This window comes from Bradysia coprophila, unplaced genomic scaffold (genome assembly GCF_014529535.1).
Source record: "Bradysia coprophila strain Holo2 unplaced genomic scaffold, BU_Bcop_v1 contig_561, whole genome shotgun sequence".
Lineage (NCBI taxonomy): Eukaryota > Metazoa > Arthropoda > Insecta > Diptera > Sciaridae > Bradysia > Bradysia coprophila.
In genome coordinates, this window is record NW_023503807.1 from 2,261,652 (window position 1) to 2,281,200 (window position 19,549).

General features: G+C 37.3%; 1 protein-coding gene across 2 annotated transcripts in view; it reads right to left on the reverse strand.

Annotated features, from left to right (window-relative positions):
- LOC119083137 (zinc finger protein ush) overlaps positions 1-19,549 on the reverse strand; it is a 109,999-nt gene that overhangs the window by 24,358 nt on the left and 66,092 nt on the right. The gene's annotated exons all lie outside the window — the stretch shown is intronic.

Consider the following 19,549-nt stretch of genomic DNA (forward strand, 5'->3'; position numbering starts at 1 on the left):
CGCAATGTGGTAAACGAAAGCGATGGTGGCTCTCAGAATGAGGACCTTGTGGATCTCGCACCTGGTTCGGACCTCGATGGTCTCTCGGATGGAGAACTACAGCGAGGAATAGAAGAAGCGTCCGACTCGGAAAACAGCCTGAATGTTACGGTATTGGAGACCAGCAAGCCTAAATCGCTTCGATCTGTAATCATTGTCCCAGGGACACAAATGCGCACCATTCAGGATCTCATCGCACCAGCCTCGACGCCGCCATCTTCATCTCGTCCGACCTATAGAAGCGGCTCCGCGAAACGAGCAACTAAGAAGAACAAGATCACATCAAAAACCGATAGACCCAAAGGCTCGCTTATTTCTATGCTAGCTGGCTGCAAAGTCAGTGCGACATCCAGCAGTACGGTCAATGTAACACCTAAACGGTCAAGGAGTTCAGACACAGGCACTCCAAATAGCAAACCAGCTAAACAACCTAAAACTGAAACAACAACAGTGGCATTGGCAGCTTCAAAAGAAAATACCGTAAAAGTCGTCACTTATAGGGATATTGCGTTGGAATCACTCAAAATGAAGATCAGCCCGGCCAACGTAGCCCCAAACAACAACGTAATTAAGGCTATTGCTGAGCATGTAAGTAATAGCATCGATTTGACCTTGGAAGGTGAAGGTTATGTTCCCGCTCTGCGCGATTCATTCATCGGCGGAGACGGTTTTTACATAACTTGTTCGGACTCCAAATGTGCGGAGTGGTTTAAAGCCTTTGCAAACTCGAATCTACCGAATTCGGACGTAAAACTTCTGCTTCTGCCATATAACCAAGCTGTTCCATGCGTCACGAGCGTGAAATTTATTCGAGTGGTCACCTGCGTGAAAACCAAGAAAACAAACGAATTCATTCTAAAAGCCATGGCTAAACTGAATAGTAACATTAACACGGAGCTATGGCGTATCTCTAGCAGAAAGCCCAAGGGCTCTTTCAAAACCTTACTTTTTATGAGAATCGATGAAAAATCCTTCGAGACAATCAAGGGTCAGAATATGGAAATAAACTTCACGCTCGGACCAGTCACCATCGAATTAGAGGGAAAAAATAAGACCAAAAACAGGAAACAACTTCCCGTCGCAAGTAATGCAGCGGATCCAGGGTTTTCTATGGCTGGTACCTCTAATTCGCGTGCTGTCTCCACCCATGTATTCATGGAAGATCGACCATCGCCCAATGTTACAGGACTCACCCGTGATCACGAGTCCAGTAGTGCAGGGCATGTCAGACCTAACTAAAAATGGCTACTATCAATAACGATACTCTCAACAGAGGAACCCAGACTGGTACTACCGGTACTGACCTCAAAGTTGCACAAATAAATCTTTTACATTGCAAAAAGGCGACGTACGCGTTCTGCCGTGACCTAAAGACTGAACAAACTGAGTTATCATTTATACTTGAACCGTGGATCAAAGGAAATTTAATAAAAGGCTTTGGTCAACTAAAGAACCGTCTATTTTATTGTAGAACGGGGGGAAGACCCAGAGCGGCTATCCATGCATCCCCAAGGTTGAACGTGATGTTACTCGCCCAATTCTCCGACCCAGACGTAGTATCAGTAAGGGTTTGTAGGGACCCCAGCGAAGGTGGGGACTTCGTAGCAGTGTCCGCATACTTACCATTCGACTCTTTAATGTCTCCGCCAGGACCCTCTTTCGAGAGAATTGTAGACTTCTGTAGAAAGGAAAACTTACCCATGCTTACTGGTATGGATTCCAATTCTCATCATACGGTCTGGGGTAGCTCTAATGTTAATCAAAGAGGTGAAGATCTAATCCAATACCTTTTGACAACTGACCTACTCTTGCAGAATCGAGGTAAAAAGCCGACGTTTGAAAATGCGATAAGGAAAGAAGTCATCGATGTGACCTTTGCGTCACCTGAATTATCTCAAAGGATTCACTCATGGAGGGTAACAGACGAAGAAACCTTCTCAGATCATAAGCTCATAAAATTTTGTATCAAGAGTGACGTCACTCTAGGTAAACCCTACCGTAATCCAAGAAAAACAGACTGGGATAAGTTCAGGGTAGCCCTGAGAGAAAATCTTGCCAACGTGGAACATCAAGAGAGATATTATTCGATTGAGAGCTTGGAGAAAGCCAATAATGACTGTACAGATGCGATTGTCAAAGCATATGAGCTAGCCTGCCCCTTGACTAACCCAAGACCTCTCTATAAGAAGACACTTTGGTGTAAGGACTTGGATAATAAGAAAAAGGAATTGAGGAAAGCTTGGAATGCAGCAGGTAAGCCAAACTCGCGCCAAAAAGAAAACAAGGTGAAGTACAGAACGCTATTGAAAGAATATAAAAGAGCTCAGGAAGACTTCCATAGGAAATGTACACAAAGGTTTTTTGAGGAAGCCAATTCGATACCTGCCTACGCCAGAATTCATAAAATCCTGGCCAAAGACAACACAGCTCAGGTAAGCTCTCTGCTAAAGCCAGACGGCAACTATACCGTCGATAGTAAAGACACAGCAGAACATCTCCTTAAAGTACATTTTCCAGGCTGTAGGCCAGGGATAACGCCCATAACAGTTCCAGATAGCTCTGGTAACTCACCTTCTCGTAAGGACTGGTCTTTCGCTGATAAGCTAACCAAAAAAGGAAAGGTGAAATGGGCGATCTATAAATTCTACTCCTACAAGTCGGCTGGACTTGATGGGATATTCCCTGCTTTATTAAAAGAAGGCATCGAAATTCTGATAGATCGACTAAGGAGTATTTTCAAGAGCTCCATCGCGCTCAGCCATATCCCGAAATTATGGGAGAAAGTTAGAGTAGTGTTCATCCCCAAACCTGGTAGAACTACGCACCACACTGCTAAGGACTTCCGGCCTATTAGCCTCACGTCATTCCTTCTCAAAGCACTGGAAAGACTGCTCGACTTTTATATCAGAGGGGAAGTCCTGAAAAAGTTTCCGCTTCATGCAAATCAGCACGCCTACCAAGCTGGAAAATCCACGGATACAGCCTTGCACCAAATAACGAACAAAATCGAAAGAATGATTCACAATGGAAAGTTGGCCCTTGGTAGCTTCATGGATATAGAAGGGGCATTCGACAACACAGAATTCGACGTGATAATTAAAGCCGCTAAGGCTAGGGAAATGGAAGACATAGCTCTGAAATGGATCGTTAAAATGTTGAGTAACCGTACAGTGCAAGCGACTGTTTGTGGGACGAGTATTAGTCTAAACGTTACGAAAGGCTGCCCACAAGGAGGAATCCTGTCACCCATTTTATGGTGTATGGTAGTAGACTCTCTACTGGTAAAGCTGAACGACTCTGGCATATTTGCTCAGGGCTACTCAGACGATGTCTCGTGCCTGGTCTGTGGTGACTTCCCTGATACGATGGGAGACATGATGAGAATGGCTCTTGATATAGTTGAAGAATGGTGTCTGGTTAACAAACTGAAAGTAAACCCAGACAAAACAGGAATGATTCTGTTTAGTAGGAGAAGAGTCGACTGTAAGCCTATGTTAGGTGAATTTGTACTCTTCAACAAAATGGTAGATCTAACGGAGGCAGTGAAGTATCTAGGCATAATTTTTGACCACAGATTAACATGGACTCTTCATGTTGAAAATAAGATAAACAAATGTGTAGGCATCTTCTGGCTTTGCAGAAACGCTTTCAGTAGTACGTGGGGATTATCACCTAAGGCACTGTGGTGGATCTACACCGCTGTGGTCAGACCAACACTTTGCCATGGTTGCTTGATCTGGTGGCCTAGAATCGAAACTCAGGCGACGAAAAAGAGACTCAATAGATTGCAACGTCTCGCCTGTATATGTATCACCGGTGCAAAAGACACAATAGCAACCTTGGCACTCGAAGCACTGCTTAATATCCCACCACTCGATCTGCATTTAAAATCGACCGCTCTCAATGCATCGATAAATGTACAGTATAATGGTTGGTGGTCTCAGTCCTCGGGTAAAAGTCATACAACTATCAGGCATCTCATTGCAGATGATAGGTTATTCATGCCTAGCGACCAAATGAGAGCACAATACATGCTTGAAGATTCCTTCGAATGGCTAATTCCAGATAGAACGGAATGGCTTGGAGAAAGTAATACGTACCCACCAAGGAGTGGTTTGATCTGTTTTACTGATGGCTCCAAAAAGGACGGCTTATCTGGGTCCGGATACTACATTGAATCTATGAATGTACGTGGTAGTCTCCCCACAGGCTCCCACGCCACTGTCTTTCAAACTGAACTGTTTGCGATATCGGAACTGTGTGACAAAGAACTAATCGATCAAGTGTCCAACCAAGAGGTTTACATATGTACGGACAGTCAATCCGCCATTGAAGCAATTAGTGCCCCAGTGGTTAGTTCAAAAGCAGTCTACGAATGCAAAAACCTTCTCAATCAACTGGGAAACTCCAACAAAGTCACAGTACTTTGGGTCCCAGGGCACGAAGGGGTGGCTGGTAATGAAATGGCAGACGAACTTGCTGGAAAAGGAGCAGATATGAATTTCGTCGGTCCAGAACCGGTTTTTGGCATATCAAAAAGATTGAGGAAGGATATAGTGAAAAAGTGGCTGGCAAAAGAACACAAGAAAGTCTGGAATGAATACGAGGGAGCCAAACACACCAAATTGTTCTGTAAATATCCGTGCCTTGAAGTTAGCCAAAGTCTGTTAAGCCTTCGGAAATCTGACATAAAGAGAGTGGTTGAAGCAGTGACAGACCACTGCGATCTCAATAAGCATCTCTTTAATATCGGTTATACTGATAATCCCAGATGTTTGTGTGGTTTGGACGATGAAACAGGATCGCACGTGATCGGTAATTGCCGGAGATATAGGGCTATTAGGAATACTTTCTTTGGTAAACCGTCTCTCAAAGGTGAAGAATTGTTCCTCAGCAATTTAAACATGAGCTATCTGGCCACTTTCCTTAAGAGAACCCAGAGGTTTGCGTGCTGAAAGGTATGCGACAGGATACGATACGATGCTGTATGGCAAATGACGACGTGTAATGGTTGAAGACGACCCATGATCTTTTGGACTTTAACCCTATGCGATTCTACCATGGCGGTGATTTGGATTATGATTTTGACTTTGACTTGATTTTCATACAATTTATATCTAACTTTAACTCTAATTAATTTAATTGTTTTCAAACTGTGACTCTATTTCTACAGGAATGCTAACTTTAAATACCTACTTTGTTGTCAAACTATGTAAAATTTAACTTTTCTTTTGTTTTCAATAAACGAAGGAAAGGGGGCTTGGAACAAAGGATCGTAGATCCAGGTTCCTGTTCGACCGATGGTTGGACCCTCCAAAACTCCTATCTATCTATCTATCTAACATCGAAAGTTCGAAATTTTGGTTTTTGACTTTTATTTCCTGAGAGACAAATTATTAACTTTAGCTTTTGGCATGAGGTTGTAGAGGAGGTCGAGTACTACCAGTACACTAGGCATTGTCCCGGTCGGCGATCCATCCGAAACCACTTTTTCAACATTTTTGAATGGATTTTTTAAGTGTACCCACGTCGCCCACGAAGCCAGTGCAGACACTGTAACCGGTGTTGCTGAGTCGAGGTAACCTTGGCCAGTAAGTGCACATAATATTCCATAACAGTAGCTGAACTCTTTTACAAAATATTTAAGAATTCGGTGTAGCACATTTTGTACTACAAAATCTGAGAAAGTGAAATTTGTGAGAAAAACAACAAATAATCGTTTTAATTAGTTATTTGACCCACGAACAGTAGTAAGAAGTCGATTTCGTTGCAAATACACATTTTTCGATATTTTTACAAAAGGTTGAACTTCGTGGTATACCACCGTGTCAATATAATGTGCTACATCGAGATCCCAAATATTTTGTAAAAGAGTTCAGCTACTGTTCGGCCAAGGTTACCTCGACTCAGCAACACCGGTTACAGTGTCTGCACTGGCTTCGTGGGCGACGTGGGTACACTTAAAAAGTTCATTCATTAATGTTGAAAAAGTGGTTTCGGATGGATCGCCGACCGGGACAATGCCTAGTGTACTGGTAGTACTCGACCTCCTCTACAACCTCATGCCAAAAGCTAAAGTTAATAATTTGTCTCTCAGAAAATAAAAGTCAAAAACGAAAATGTCGAACTTTCGATGTTAGAAAACCTCGACAGACACACCTTTTGGACCATCGGTTTCTTTGGCAGTTTTGTAGAGTTTTTAACGCTCTACATCCTGCTAGAACATTGTTTTCAGAAATACTCTCAACTTTCCGAGTTATGACCATTTGAAAGTTAAAGTCGTCCGGGGGGACTTCTTCCCGGGCACCTTCGGATCCATCAACCATATGCCTGGACTTAGTTTTCAATGATCTACGTTTTCCGCACACAGGCTATCGCGACCCTTAAAATTCTCAAAATTCGATACGCCCTATTGGATACCCTAATGAACTAGTAAATTTGTCAAATTTTATTTAAGATAAACTAAATTGTCACAACTATCAGTCTCTAGACTCCAGAGCTAACTAAGCGATGGCTTTAAACCGGCAGCAAACATGTCTGCTTCCGAATTTTTAAATTATCAAATCAATTCACATCTAGACAATTCAAAGCATGCAGTTTTCCCTTTTACAGGCATATGTACCGCATTAATTTGAGGTGAAAGGTAAATTGACCTAACAGTTCGTACGCGCCTCTCAAAACTAAATATTAGAATTGAACATGTGTGTGTAATGTACATGTAGACATATAAAATGTCCTTTTCCATCCACTTTTCCAGTCATTGTGTGTCAGCGAAAACAAACGACTTAATTAATTTACAACATTTATATTACTGATAGGTGCAAATGAAAAACGACTTATACGACCCATCAACACACGATATTCAACTTTAATTTGTTGTATATACATACGTATGCATATACAGCACAACAAATTCTACCACTCTGTGTATAATATTAAAATATAAACGAAAGAGTAAAATGTATAACACACAACCGCCACACAAGCCGACTTTATTAACATACTCACACGTCATTTATGCAAATGGGACACTAAAGAGTCATACCTCAAGCGATTTGAGGCGTAGTCAAACAGTAGCAGTCTCCATTCAAGTTGAATGTGTACACATATTTTATAGCGGGCTTCGGTTTTATATATTTTATTAAATTAATGGAAATCACATCATAACCAGAACAGAGTTGATAATTAAATTATCATAACCGTGTCTCGGGGTATGGATGAAACATATGATGTGGAGATGTTATGTGTGGATGAGTAAAAAGAAATTTGATGCTGAGAAGTGACGGTCTCTGTTCCATTCGTTTTATCTTCGTAATTTAACGAAATTTATTATCTTATTGTACGGCATCAGCTAGCCACCATTTAGATCATATATTACAATTTATACACAAAATCGCACAATTAATTTGAAAAAAAGCGAAAAAAACTAACAAAATTTGAATAAAAATAAACTTTTTTTTCCTCTGAAAATTATTTCCCCATCGCTTTACGCGCTATATGATTGATGTAATTTTAAAACCGCCATTTACCTGTTTATCAGACGTTATCTTTACCAACCCTCCATTTCCAGAAAAAAAAATGTTTTTTTTTTGTTCCATTGAGAATAATTTTTGAAGGGAGAAGTAAATAAAAAAAAAATTTAGTCTTTTGTGAGGTTAATAAAATTAAAAGTAATGTCACCGTCAGTCGAAATAAGCATTTTGGTTATTTTATGTTTTGTTTAGATTATCACCTTCAATTAGGGGCGTTTACATTAACATTTTTTTTCGCTTTTGGATATTAACTGAAATTGGCTCTTACGCTTGAACACGCTAGAACATCCAGATACATTCTTCCCATTTCCACGATCGACTTTTAAAAATTGCATATTTTATTGATTGTTGACGTTTGTACTCCGCAATGAAAGTGTAAAACAGGTATGGTCTATTGTCCGACCGGAGGACATAAAAATTTGATGTTTGTACTTAAACGCACTCATTTTCATATTATTTTGATAGACCAATGAAAGTCTAGAACAGGTATGGTCGATCGGCGAATAGGCATGGGCGATAATGATAATTATTATCGATAATTATCGATTATCCATAATTGATAATTATCAACTTTTTTTATCGAAAATTATCAAACAAATATCGATAATTATTGATATTTTGATAATTATCAAGATATCGATAATTCGATATATCGATATTTCGGTCCCAAAATCCGATATTTATCGAGATATTCCGATATATCGGTATATTATCATGAATTTTCAGATAAATATCAAAATATCGATATTTTGATAATTATCGAATTTCGATATTTTGATAATTATCGAATTTCGATATTTTGATAATTATCGATAATCATTAAATAATCGATAACGATATGATTAATCAATTATCGATAATTTCTTTCGATTGATATTATCGATAATTTTGAACGTCTTAAACGTTCGGCGAATTCGTCTTAAGCGCACTCACATTTTATGTCAAAATAATATGAAAATGAGTGCGTTTAAGTACAAACATCAAATTTTTATGTCCTCTGGGCGGACAATAGACCATACCTGTTTTACACTTTCATTGCTCTAGACTTTCATTGGCACTACGAGGGATTCTTCTGAAAAACAGAAGACCGAAATCGGACGAAATTTCTATTGGAATTTTCTATATGTGCCTAGTAAGGTATTCGAGTGTGAGGTCATCAAAAACCGAAAACTTGCACTTACACTCATTGGCTGAGAGAGAACAGGAGACACGAATCGACAACAGGTGGCAAAGGAAGAGGATTTACCACTTGTCGACTGTAATGAGTTCTGGATAGTAACAACTCAACGATAGTTATAACTCAACGATAGTTATAACTCAACGATAGTTATAACTCAACGATAGTTACAACTCAACGATAGTTACAAATCAACGATAGTTAACAAAGTAAGAGTTTTGAATCCTTGAATAAACTGGTTTTTAGAATACTCGACAAGTACAACGGATCCTTGAATTATGCCATGCAGCCATCGAATGAAGCACTTAGATCTTATCGATCACATTATCGACGGAACTTGTTCAATTTTCATTTATACTGGGATCAGTATAGGAAAAAAACCGTCTTAGTATTGGTGTCTGCGTACACTAATCCACGAAAAAAAAAACAGTGTTCTTATGATCGAAACCTTGTACACAATATTATCCGTTCTGTTGATACTTATGCATGCATTTGCATTTCATATTATCTTTCATAGCATAACTACACTTATTCAAAAAAACACACAATACATAACTACGGTGTAGATTCCATACATCTTCTCATCTATACAAAACAGCAAAAATTGCACCCAGCTAGAGACGAGAGATAAAATGCAACAATGGTTCGTGTTAGTTGGATAGTGTTCACTCCAGAATACAAATATATAAAGTAACATAGATTTTTCGTATTTCGTGCCTTAGGAAAAGCTTCGCAAGATAAGAAAAAGCTTCACTTTAAGGATTTTTTCATTTGTTATCTTTCGTTGAATGTATATAGTTATAAGCGATGCTGCTATTTATTCCCTTGACTGAAAGTCCAGGGTCTTACACCAGAAAATACCGAAAAATGTGGGTAACAAATGGGATTCACTGTGATTGAAAATGTATGAAATGCTATGAAAAACGAAGCGAGTGCCGTAATCTACACGAGTCATATTTACGATATTTACGATTTACGGTTGATTGATAATCTTGAAAATTGAAAATTTATAGGAAAATTGAGAACTCAAAAAGTGGTCACCTTACGCTTGATGGTTTTTATTGAACTTTTATTTGTTAATGAAATTGATCAAAAATACATTTAGAAAAGTGTCAGTCAAAGGACCTGACCCGGCTAAAAGGTTGGACCTAGTTTCGATATATACCCTGGGTAAACATGGCAAACATGATTATAAAAGAATAGGTGGTGGATAATGTTGCAGAACTGTATGCGCCGTTCTTTTTTAAATCGACAAGTTACAGTGGACAAAAAATTTACGTAATTGTTTACGCTGGCACAGTCGTTTTGGTGGCTTCGAAATATTTTATGTAAATATGTGGGACCAGGATGGATTTGACAAATGCACGGATAAGTCCTATTTAAAGTACAATGAGGATGGCAGAAAATTTTTTATGTTTAATGATGGTATATTTGAATGGATAGTTGTATCAAATCTATTAGATGGAACATTTTTTTGCAAGACATCGATTAATTTTTGCACTTGACGTTTGTACAGATGTCTGACAGTTGTTTTAACTAATTAAAAGCCTAAGCCACAATATATGTATGTTCAGTTGGATTAGCATAGTCTGAGCGGGATGGGACTTGGGCTCAAATCGGCCTGTTGCATGTAGCCACTTTAATTCTTAATTCTAATGAAGTGAAATCGAGCATTTCGACTTGAAATATAGTTTTCTGCAACTAAGCTGCGATAACTGAACTTTTTCATCCGTGATCTGGGTGGCGATCGAAGGGTCTTTTCTTCTCTGTTTTTCTTTGACAAAGTGTTGTATTGCTTTGACTTGACCAAAATTGTTGAAAAAATTTCTTTTATTCAACGAAGGGCGAATTACTGACCAAGCAATACAACAATTTTATTAATAAATGTTTTTCTTTTACTTTTCGCCACTAGTGGTGAAATAGATTTACTTTTCATCACTCCTTCTGAACCATAAAATTCTTCCCTGACCGAATTTCGAACCCCTCGACACCAAAACCAAATGCTTATGAAGCAATACCTCTAACCATTCGGCTATTGAGATATATAATCGCAGTGCACCAATTTTTGAAGTGTACTAAAAATCTAGAATTCCGTTTTGGAATTTTAGAAATTTATTTGGAGGCATTCCTCGACGATTTAAGTAAAGTCCATGGTGCCGAAAGTTGACAAGCCGCAATTAACTTCAACGTGCCTGTTACAGACGGCAAGCAAATGACCAGTATTATTGTCGGGTATATTACTTCAAACGATCAAAGTATTTATAATCGGTTGATTTGAAATCTTGTACTTCAATTTTTTAAACATTTTACTATATAAAGGGCCATATTAACTAGAGGCTGTCATTACTTTTGTGTTCGTTATCGATAACAGATGAATAGCCGTATGTGACAGGTTAAAAGTAGGGTTAGAGTTTGTATTTCAAAATTTCATTTTCGCAGCTGATAATAATAGTAATCTATACAACTAGTTGCGAAAAGTGATAGTTTTTGTCACTAGATGTGGTTATCAAACTCGCTTCATTCGTTCACATCTAGTGCCAAAAACTACTAGTTTTCGCAACTAGTTGTATAAATTACTGTTATGAGATTCGATCCGTAGATCATAGATGTAGTTAATAGTCATGGTTGCGACGCAATGATAAGTGTTGCCAACATGGTTTACTAGAACTACCTAATAGGAGAAGATGTCGACCTTATTATGGTAATTCGTCCACACTATTAATGTCTAATAGCGAATACGTAATCATGTAATGCAGATATTTTCGATGAGATACCAGTCCATTCATAATAATGAAAACAAAACCCTTGCCTCTCAATCTAAAAGATTAAAACTGTTGTGGCACATCACATAGTTTGAAAGAATTCCGTGGTGGTGGTGTTGGTGGTGGTGGTGGTGGTGTTGGTGGTGCTTACGAAATCTAGTGTCACCTGATGTTATTTATTGCGTTATCTTCAGCTGTCGGAGCATAATATGACACAAAGTCGATTATTTATATTCAGTTGAGATTTCAATGAGAATACAATTCGACGAAGTAAAAAACCCTAATTGACGATATTATCAAAATTCACGAGAGAGAGAAAAAAAAAACGTCGTGGCTGTGTAGTATATGCATCATATAGAGATACATATTTATATCCAAAAATTACATCGTTATCACTTTACCATGTACCACCATACATTAACGTGTATACACCACATCTCGCAGAGGAGAAAATAAAATCAGGAAAAAATCTCTCTGTCTTTTCTATTCACTGGCGGGTTATCTATATATATGCTATACATATACACACACCGTGTACCAGAGTTTGACTACGACACACAAATATATATTATTTGATGTCACCCTATTGTGTATAGGTGGAATTTTTGAGATAACATTTCACTGGCTGCGGGTGGCTGATAAGGCAGTTCTTGTCTCGCTTTACAATGGGTAAATATTTTCCTGCTTTACAGATAACATTTATATTTGACGCCCTCAGGGTTGCATGTACAGTATAGATACAGAGAGATGACAGAACTTATTTTTGACTAGTGTGTCTTTTGAATAATTTGCAATAAATCGTACACTGCGGTGTGTTTGGAGCGCATAGAGTGTGTGGTGTATCATTTCCAAGAACATCTTCTGATGCAAAACAGCTGGTTCGGGAAAGAATTTTAATTCAAAAATTGTTTCCAACTTGAAATTTTTTCGCTCTTTATAACCACAAAATGATCTTGCGATCGGAATTGCAATTTTCTTTAAATTACAAATATCGCACGCAGTCGATAACGATTTGGTTTTATGGGTCTTTATATGCCTTTTTTTGCCTCTTTTGCGTACAGTATATTTATATTCACGCTCGACGCCTGAGATGTGTGTTGTGATTTTCGTTTTATTATTATTATTTGTACAATACATGTGTTCTCATGTTGTTGCAATTTTATGTATAAATGTATCTATATAGGAGATAATCCGCATAAAACGTTATGGCCAGAGTATGTTCCACCGTTCATATAACATGTATCTTACGAAAATATACAAATAGAAGTGAAAAGATTTTAACATTTGATAAGGTTCCTGAAACAAACGATTGCACCAATTGAAAACTGATATCTATTTGCGATCGGCGGCAATAAATATCTCACGAATAAGCGGAAAAACGAAGAGAGAATACGATGATCTGACTGTGTGTATTATTATGTATAGAAATGGAAATATCTGAAGATAAAAAGAATCAGTGAAGAGAAAGAAGCCTTTTTGTTTTTTTCTTTTTTTTTTCGTTAAATGGAAACTCAGAATATCATAGGTTTGCCACATAAATTTATCTACTGCATTGAAAAGACGGTACCGAAAAAGTCTTGCGGTTGATATTTTTTTAACGAGAGTCGATCAATTGTATTGTCCCCATCCGAAGAAATCCATGTTTGATTTTCTTGATTCCTCCATCCAAATTGATCGGTCTAATTTCACATTTTACGAAGGAAAACCTTCAAACTAGGGATGTGAGGCGTTCAAAATTATCGATCATATCAATCGAAAGAAATTATCGATAATCGATTAATCATATCGTTATCGATAATTTAATAATTATCGATAATTATCAAAATATCGAAATTCGATAATTATCAAAATATCGATATTTTGATATTTATCCGAAAATTCATGATAATATACCGATATATCGGAATATATCGATAAATATCGGATTTTCGGACCGAAATATCGATATATCGAATTATCGATATCTTGATAATTATCAAAATATCAATAATTATCGATTATCGATATTTTTTTGATAATTTTCGATAAAAAAAGTCGATAATTATCGATTATCGATAATTGACAATTATCGATAATCATTTTCATTATCGCCCATGCCTACCTTCAAACTAAAATTTAATGTTTTAAGCCCGAAGTCCTCTCAGTATTTTCTATTATTAGCCCCGAAATTGGGCATCATTCATAAATTTCGTAACGCTTTCCATCAGTCATCAAAATAAAATCTGAAATAAGCGAGGGGTAACTCACTTCTAGATTAAATGGATTAAATGGTATTAAATGGATTTAATGGGTTAAATGGAATAAAAATTAGATTAAATGGATTAAATAGGAAAAAACTTCATTTTACCAAATACTGTAAAAGTCTCAAAAATTGTTGATTTTGATCGAACTACTCACTACAACTCATACTACAATGTTTAAAAGCGAAAAAATCCACTTTTAGGAGTTTTTGATGTAAAGTGGATTAAATGGATTAAATGGAAATGCGTCACCCCTCGGAAATAAGTGTAGAAGTGAATGGCCTGCGCTGTTCTGTCCCCCAAGAAACGTCCTGAATGGGTGAATAGAATATAGTTTTGACTTCACTGAGCGCGTGTTTCTTGTGTTATTTAGAATTTAAGAGGCACCGGTACCTAGCCAAAATTGTAGCCTACATTTGTGTGCCTCGTATTTTATTTTTGATGACATCTTTTCTTCAAACAGAAATTCTGTCACAGAATCCATTTTGAAAAACCACGAATGTGTTAGCTTTCAACAGAAAATTATATTGGGTTGCAGTCGTTTGACCAGCTCTGAGAAATGTGAGCAGTTTACCGAAATTTTCATAAACCGCTCACGTTTCTCAGAGCCAGCCGGTCAAACTGCTGCAACCAAATGTATTTTCTGATAAAAGCTACCACATTCGTGTTCGGAATTGCGGTCGTACATTATTCAAAAAGGATTCTGATGGAAAGATATCATCAAAAGTAAAAGTAAATTAAAATTCAGTATTTAAAAATCGCCCTAATGTATGCTTTCCAGCAAAGCACCGATGCCTCTTAAGAGAAATTGACCCTTTTCGTTGTATTCGGAGAAATATTCGTTTTTTTTTGATGATTTCTCAGCGAAATTTTCTCTGAACCAAAATCTTTTTTTTTTTAATTAAAAGGCCCGTCATTGGGAAATGACAGGACAGTTTCCCGAAAATGTATGGAAAATTTTATCACAAAAATTCACCGAAAAAATTCAAAGAAACTCACCTCTTATGCTTTCCATTGTATTCGGGCATAGTCTCTTTAAGTCGCCAAGGCATATTTGAACACTAAAACACTTTTTACTCGATGCAAAAACAAAATTTTGTTTTTTGTTTTGTCGCGATAAAACACAGAAAATATTTCGACACAACTGTGACACTCCGCTATTATAAGGACTAGAATGAATGTTTGCTGTGTTCACTTCGGCGATAAAATATTTTCATTCAAAAAAGTGTTCGACACTTCAACGATGGTAGACATTTATTAAAATTGTAACCTCTTCCACTTCTTTAGTAAGCTAACAAGACTTCGCTGAGTCTAATTATGCCATAGCTTTGAATAAAAATATCGGCCGAGCTCTAATAATTCTCCGCTGAGCTTTAACAAACCTCCGCTGAGCTCTAATAATTCTCCGCTAGGCTTCAGTAAGAGTCTGTCAGACCTTAGCACGTTGTAGTAAGGCAATGAAGCTAAGCGAACACTCAATAAGCATCAGCGGATACCTAATAATTGTTGCTATGATTTAAGAGGACTCCACTTAGCTTTGGCAGATCTCCGCGGAGTGTCCGATTCGCTCCATTAAGCCTTCCTGCAACTTGCTTAGGCCTAACGGACACTTCCTGAAGCCTAGCGGAGAAATATTAGAGCTCAGCGGAGGTTTGTTAAAGCTCAGCGGAGAATTATTCGACCTCAGCCGATATTTTTATTCAAAGAGGTGGCATAATTAGACTTCGCGAAGTCTTCTTAGCTTACTAAAGAGGAACGAACATTTATTTACGCTCAGCGCAGTCTTACGAGAGGCTAAATTTTTAATAAATGCTCTCCCATCGTTGAAAGAATGTCCGCTGAGCTCTCGTAAAGCTTTAAAAAACGGTCGATGAGCATTATTAAATGTATACGCTACCCTTTGTCAACAGTTTGATGATTGTTTTTAAATGTCCGACACTTTTTTGAATGAAAATATTTTACCGCCGAAGTGAACACAGCAAACATTGATTCTAGTACTTATAGTAGCGGAGTGTCACAGTTGTGTCGAAATATTTTCGGTGTTTTTGTCGCGACAAAACAAAAAAAAACTTTTGGTGTTTGCATCGAGTAAAAAGTGTTTTAGTGTTTAAATATGCCTTGGCGACCCAAAGAGACTATGCCCGAATACAATAGAAAGCATTAGAGGTGAGTTTCTTTGAATTTTTTCGGTGAATTTTTGTGATAAAATTTTCCAGACATTTTCTGGAAACTGTTCTGTCATTTCCCAATGACGGGCCTTAAGCTGTTATCAAAATTAAGAGCAATGAACCCTCTACACATTTGTAGCCTATATTTAGGCGGAATAAATTCGTTTTTTTTATTTCTTTGAATCAAAATTATTCTTCATAACTTAAGAGCGCTCACCCCTTGGCAATTTTCTAGCCTATATTTGTGCGCAGAAATATTCGTTTTTTGATGATTTCTCTGAACCAAAACCTTTTTTTGAAAAAGTAAAGCCATTAAAGCATGCAAAAATGCGTTACTTCTAAGGGAAAAATTGGTTTGTGGTCGATAATTTAACCCACTTGGAGAAACCATTGCAAAACACATAAATTTACACATTTGCAAAGGTTTCTCCAAGTGGATTAAGTTATCATCCACAAACCAATTTTTCTCTTAAAAGTAACACATCTTTGCATTCTTTAATGGCTTTACTTTTTCAAAAAAAGATTTTGGTTCAGAGAAATAATCAAACAACGAATATTTTTGCGCACAAATATAGGCCAGAAAATTGCCAAGTGGTGAGCGCTCTTAATCCACTTGGAGAAACCTGTGCAGATTACATAAATTTACACAATCTTAGTTTAATTTTGATGACACCACTGAAACAGCATTACGTAATTTGTGAATGATCCCTTATGCCTCCCTTATCGCTGGCTATGCAATCGATATGAAGCGAAGTGATAGTGGAATCTAATGAACAAACGTTGAAAATAAATTCCTTTCAAAATTCACTTAACTGGTCAAGATGCTAATCAACAAAATTCCATAAGCCAAACGAAATTCGAAAAATGTTCCGTTTGCAAACAAATTTCGTTCGAATCAGATAATGGAAATTCCATCTCTTCTCCCCGAGAAAGATATGCACACATCGATTTTGTTTCAATAAACGAAAAATTATTGAATTTGATCCAATTAATAATTGAGCGCATGGTCGCATGTACATGTATATATATATGCACATCGGTTACAAAAAGACTGTCCAAGTTATATAATAGTGAATGCTTACAAGATATCGATTTGATAGCCCTTTGTATTTCGCATTTTATGTTTTGTTCCATTTGTTTTTTGACAGTTTATTTTTGCATACAATGGGACCTCCTGTAATCTTACTTACGAAAAACACGTTAAATGTTTTTCGCTCGCAATGTGTTACCTGTAGGCACTGCCGGTCGCAGGTCTTTTGTTTGCTTGTTCTTTTTTATTGGATAAATGTAGTTAAGTTCTCGTTAAGTGTTATTTTAGTATTGTTATTATAAAGTCGAGTGTGCAATGTGATGCATACGAATTTTCTTATCTATTTGTGAAGGGCAGATAATGATAAATTTTGGGCTACAATAGTCATTCGCGTATCCGTTTTGGACAACTGATTTTAGGCACTTTGGCATGCTGTAGCCCAAACGAAGTGAGGGGAAAGCATGAAATAGGAAATGAATGTTCGTAGTGGCCTTAAGTTGTGAAACGAAGCCTTAAAGTAAATGGGTGTTTTACATAAACGCAGCACAGTGCGTTGACACACGGCGTGCTCCCACAATCGTTGCTCGCTTAATTGTTTCCTGGCTCCGTTTTCGAAACTACGACCAAAAATGGCTTTTACGTCTGGTGTTGTTATATCAAAATCTAAATTTATGCACCACGAACAACAGAGCAGTGACCTGCGTGACTTTGAGTCTCTATTGAGAACACAGTTCAAGACCTATTCCACACGAAAAACTATTTGTCCTAAGACTTTTATTTTTGAGTCAAATTGGTGTCAAAATGAAGGTATTGGTCCCAAATGACGAATTTAATAATTAAATTAAAAAAAAAACGTTGAAAAGCCTGTCGTGCCAGACAATTCTAAATTCCCCTTTTTTGTAAACTTTTCAATCAAAATTTTATTTTTAAATTTATTCCTTCCTTTGACACTAACTACCTTAATTTCCACTTATTTTCTACGTTTTCTATGTGTGACGACGCGACGCGACGGCTGAGTCTCTTCTAAGAATAAGTGAGGAACTCAGGGTCCGGTGGGGACAATAATTATGTTAAAACAAATGATGTGAAGGATTTTGTGTCGTAAACTGAAAAAATACGTTTTAAACAACAACAGAAAGTTTTGCCGAACACCATTCGAGAAAGAGTTTCCATCCCCTTAAAACTGTGTGAAATGCGTCATCTTTTGATAACAACATCCTGCACTGAAGATCAAGAAAGCAAAACTGTTATGAACTGTAGACTGACATAAAAACAAATGTAACATTCAATTCAACTAAGAGCAGCAGCAGCAGCAGAGTGACTACAAGGAAAAAAGAAACTACATTGAACCATCGTTATATAGTTACAAAAACATAATAAAATGACATTATACACAAAACAGAGATATTCACATGAAATATAAATTTTAAAGACGTTTGGATGCTGCTGATAACCAACTAAAACTAAAAACAATTTATCCTTCTTATATTTTACTGTTCCTTATCATCTTACCATCAAAGTTTCTATGACTTGTACAATTCGACGACGAACTGTTACACACAGAGAGTGGGCTGCAACGGGGTTGAGGGGTGTCGAGAACGTATAACGTGAATCCCTTGTATATAGAGGTACATATTATTGAAGCACACAACCCCGCAACACAACATTCGGTCGGAAGATATACACAAAAGCAAACAGAAATCGCAGCACCTTACACATTTCCTATAGTGCAACGGAACATCATACACAACAAATATTTGTGTATACAAAATAATGGCACTCAGTGGAGAGAGAGGAAATTTTATCTCATTCTAACTTTTTCGGTACCTATTACTTATACGAGAGTGCTGGCTCTGGCTGGTATAGTATACACGGTTCTGTCTAGTTTATACGTGTGTAGCTTTCTGTTCCAACATAGTCGGAGATTCGCATTCGACAAAAAAGCTCTCGTTGTAGCACCTAAAACATCCCTACAGCACGAGAACGTCACCTCTCGGTCCTCATTCCCATAATTTTCGATTATACCAAACGATGAACCGCACCACCCCCTTCTTCTCTTAGTGCTCACCCACACCAGTCGTGGATGTGTTAAACGTGTTGCCTACGATAAGGCTTATTTATATTCATCAATGAAGCGCGCTCTCTTAGCTGATAAGAAACTTGGATAAAGTAAAACGATAGACTGGAGAGTTTTATGTTTTGGAGACTTTGAAAAATTGACATCACATCAGTGATATGGTTGTAAGATTGAAGGCAAAATATTCTTAAGACTTAACTTCATACAGAAATGTTTTATGTATGTGTATTGAGATAAGAACGGAGAACCACAAGAATAAAACGATTTTTCATTGTTGGATTTTTTTCTTCTTCTTCTTCGTCGGTTTTTTTTTGTGTGCCTGCAAAGATTTATCGGAAAAATTTATATGAAAGGAAAATTTACTTAGTGTAGATTTGTAATGTTCAAAAAAAAAGTTGTGACTAAGTTAAATGGGGCAGGTAGGAAGGTAGATTGGATAATAGTTTTGTTGGTAAATTTAAACGAATTACGTTGTACGACTCAACTTACGATTGAGTATATTAAACAAAGAATTTATCGTCCGT